Below are 4,475 nucleotides of genomic sequence, written 5' to 3' on the forward strand. Positions count from 1 at the left end.
TCTCTCATCTCCTTCTAATTATTTATTTATTTACTAACACTTCTCTTCTACTCAAAAATTCGAACCAACTCTTCTCCTCTGTGTTCGAATTCTTATCTTTTCTTTCTTCCATCCTTCTCTTCTTATACTCATATAAGGAATCTCTATACTGTGACATAGAGGATTCCATATTTTCTTTTCTGTTCTCTTCTTTTTCATATGAGCAGGAACAAGGATAAGAACATTCTTGTTGAAGCTGATCCGGAACCTGAAAGGACTCTGAAGAGGAAGCTAAAGCACAACTCTCTGGAGAAAATCTGACAGAAATTTTTGAAAAATAAGGAGACATGGCCAAAAATAATAATAATGGTGGAGATGCAAGGAAGATGCTTGGTGACTTTACTGTACCAAATTCCAACTTGCATGGAAGAAGCATCTCAATCCCTGCCATTGGATCAAACAATTTTGAGCTAAAGCGTCAATTAGTTTCTCTGCTGCTACAAAATTGCAAGTTTTATGGACTTCCATCAGAAGATCCTTTTCAGTTCTTAACTGAATTCTTGCAGATCTGTGATACTGTTAAGACCAGTGGGGTTGATCTCGAGGTCTACAGGCTTATGCTTTTTCTATTTGCTGTAAGAGACAGAGCTAGAATATGGTTAGACTCTCAACCTAAAGATAGCCTGAACTCTTGGGATAAGCTGGTCATGGCTTTCTTAGCCAAGTTCTTTCCTCCTCAAAAGCTTAGCAAGCTTAGAGTGGATGTTCAAACCTTCAAACAGAAAGAAGGTGAATCCCTCTATGAAGCTTGGGAGAGATACAAGCAACTGACCAAAAAGTGTCCTTCTGACATGCTTTCAGAATGGACCATCCTGGAAATATTCTATGATGGTCTGTCTGAATTATCTAAGATGTCATTGGACCATTCTGCAGGTGGATCCATTCACCTAAAGAAAACGCCTGCAGAAGCTCAGGAACTCATTGACATGGTTGCAAATAACCAGTTCATGTACACTTCTGAAAGGAATCCTGTGAGTAATGGGATGCCTCAAAGGAAGAGAGTTCTTGAAATTGATACTCTGAATGCCATATTGGCTCAGAACAAAATATTGACTCAACAAGTCAATATAATTTCTCAGAGTCTGAATGGATTGCAAGCTGCATCCAACAGTACTAAAGAGGCATCTTCTGAAGAAGAGGCTTATGATCCTGAGAACCCTGCAATAGCAGAGGTGAATTACATGGGAGAACCCTATGGAAACACCTATAATCTCTCATGGAGAAATCATCCAAATTTCTCATGGAAGGATCAACAAAAGCCTCAACACGGCTTTAACAATGGTGGAATAAACAGGTTTAGCAATAGCAAGCCTTTTCCATCATCCACTCAGCAACAAACAGAGAATTCTGAGCAGAATCCTTCTAGCTTAGCAAATATAGTCTCTGATATATCTAAGGCCATTCTAAATTTCATGAATGAAACAAGGTCCTCCATTAGAAATTTAGAGGCACAAGTGGGCCAGCTGAGTAAAAGAGTCACTGAAACTCCTCCTAGTACTCTCCCAAGCAATACAGAAGAAAATCCAAAAAGAGAGTGCAAGGCCATTACCTTACTTGGTGTGGCCAAACCCAAAAAGGAGGAGGAGGACGTGAATCCTAGTGAGGAAGACCTCCTGGGACGTTCACTGACCAATAAGGAGTTTCCCTTTGAGGAACCAAAGGAATCTGAGGCTCATCTAGAGACCATAGAGATTTCATTGAACCTGCTTTTACCATTCATGAGCTCTGATGACTATTCTTCCTCTGAAGAGGATGATGACATCATTCAAGAACAGGTTGCTAAATATCTAGGAGCCATCTTAAAGTTGAATTCCAGTTTATTTGGTAATGATACTTGGGAGGATGAACCCCCCTTGTTCACCAATGAACTCAGTGCATTGATAAGGCAGACATTGCCTTAAAAGAAACCGGATCCCGAAAAGTTCTTCATACCTTGTACCATGGGTACCATGACCTTTGAGAAGGCTCTGTGAGACCTTGGGTCAGGGATAAACCTCATGCCACTTTCTGTAATGGAGAAACTGGGAATCTATGAGGTACAAACTGCAAGAATCTCACTAGAGATGGCAGACAAATCAATGAAACAGTCCTATGGATTAATAGAGGACCTGTTAGTAAAGGTTGAAGGCCTTTACATCCCTACTGATTTCATAATCCTAGACACTGGGAAGGATGAGGATGAATCCATCATCCTTGGAAGACCCTTCCTAGCCACAGCAAAAGCTGTGATTGATGTGGACAGAGGAGAGTTGGTCCTTCAACTGAATGAGGACAACCTTGTGTTTAAAACTCAAGGATATCCTTCTGTAACCATGGAGAGAAAGCATGAAAAGCTTCTCTCACTGCAGAGTCAACCAAAGCCCCCACAGTCAAACTTTAAGTTTGGTGTTGGGAGGCCACAACCAAACTCTAAGTTTGGTGTTGAACCCCCACATTCAAACCCTAAGTTTGGTGTTGGGAGGTGGTATGGAAAAATCGTGATCGTTCAATCCTTGGTAACGGTGCTAAAAACTTAATACGCACATTCTTAATCTTAGTTCTTCTTCACAATCTCGCACAACTAACCAGCAAGTGCACTGGGTCATCCAAGTAATAAACCTTATGTGAGTAAGGGTCGATCCCACGGAGATTGTCAGCTTGAAGCAAGCTATAGTCACCTTGTAAATCTCAGTCTGGCGGATTCAAATGGTTATGGTGAATTGATAATTAAAATATAATTAAAACAAAAAATAGGATAGAGATACTTATGTAATTCATTGGTAAGAATTTCAGATAAGCGTATAGAGATGCTTTTGTTCCTTCTGAACCTCTGCTTTCATGCTGTCTTCATCCAATCATTCCTACTCCTTTCCATGGCAAGCTGTATGTAGGGCATCACCGTTGTCAATGGCTACATCCCATCTTCTCAGTGAAAATGATCCAAAATGCGCTGTCACCGCACGGCTAATCATCTGTCGGTTGTCGATCATACTGGAATAGGATTCAGTAATCCTTTTGCGTCTATCACTACGCCCAGCACTCGCGAGTTTGAAGCTCGTCACAGCCATCCCTTCCCAGATCCTACTCGGAATACCACAGACAAGGTTTAGACTTTCCGGATCTTAATAATGGCCACCAATAATTCTAGCCTATACCACAAAGACTCTGATCTCACGATCAGGAGGCTAAGAGATACACTTCAAGCTTGTTTGCATGTAGAACGGAAGTGGTTGTCAGGCATGCATTCATAAGTGAGAATGGTGATGAGCGTCACATAATCATCACATTCATCATGTTCTTGTATGCGAATGAATATCTTAGAGAAGAAATAGGCGTGAATTGAATAGAAAAACAATAGTACTTTGCATTAATTCATGAGGAACAACAGAGCTCCACACCTTAATCTATGGTGTGTAGAAACTCTACCGTTGAAAATACATAAGTGATAATAGTCTAAGCATGGCTGAATGACCAGCCTCCAAGGTCTAGGGACTAAACGTCCAAAGATCGGATACTAACATGATAGTAAAAAGTTCTATTTATACTAAACTAGTTACTAGGGTTACAGAAATGAGTAAATAATGCAGAAATCCACTTCCGGGCCCACTTGGTGTGTGCTTGGGCTGAGCATTGAAGCTTTCACGTGTAGAGATCTTTCTTGGAGTTAAACACAGTTTGTAACCTATTTCTGGCGTTTAACTCTGCTTTGCAACCTGTTTCTGGCGTTTAACTCCAGAATAGGGCAGAGAGCTGGCGTTGAACGCCAGTTTGCGTCATCTAAACTCGGGCAAAGTATGGACTATTATATATTTCTGGAAATCCCTGGATGTCTATTTTCCAACGCAATTGAGAACGCGCCATTTGGGTTACTGTAGCTCCAGAAAATCTACTTTGAGTGCAGGGAGGTCAGAATCCAACAGCATCTGCAGTCCTTCTTCAGCCTCTGAATCTGATTTTAGCTCAAGTCCCTCAATTTCAGCCAGAAATTACCTGAAATCACAGAAAAACACACAAACTCATAGTAAAGTCCAGAAATGTAATTTTTATTTAAAAACTAATAAAAATATATTAAAAACTAACTAAATCATACTGAAAACTATGTAAAAACAATGCCAAAAAGCGTATAAATTATCCGCTCATCACAACACCAAACTTAAATTGTTGCTTATCCCCAAGCAACTGAAAATCAAATAGGATAAAAAGAAGAGAATATACTATAAATTCCAAAATATCAATAAAACTTAGCTCTAATCATATGAGCGGGACTAGTAGCTTTTTTTTGCCTCTGAACAGTTTTGGCATCTCGCTTTATCCCTTGAAGTTCAGAATGATTGGCATCTATAGGAACTCAGAATTCAGATAGTGTTATTGATTCTCCTAGTTCAGTATGTTGATTCTTGAACACAACTACTTTATGAGTCTTGGCCGTGGCCCTAAGCACTTTGTTTTCCAGTATT

The 4,475-nt window shown here is 40.0% G+C and overlaps 1 non-coding gene across 1 annotated transcript; it reads right to left on the reverse strand.

The window, feature by feature from the left end:
- Window positions 1-728: 728 nt before the first annotated feature.
- Window positions 729-836, reverse strand: LOC112724256 (small nucleolar RNA R71). Its single transcript, XR_003163428.1, has one exon. It is a non-coding gene; the product is annotated as a small nucleolar RNA R71 (small nucleolar RNA).
- Window positions 837-4,475: the final 3,639 nt, after the last annotated feature.

The sequence above is a fragment of the Arachis hypogaea genome, chromosome 11 (assembly GCF_003086295.3).
Source record: "Arachis hypogaea cultivar Tifrunner chromosome 11, arahy.Tifrunner.gnm2.J5K5, whole genome shotgun sequence".
Lineage (NCBI taxonomy): Eukaryota > Viridiplantae > Streptophyta > Magnoliopsida > Fabales > Fabaceae > Arachis > Arachis hypogaea.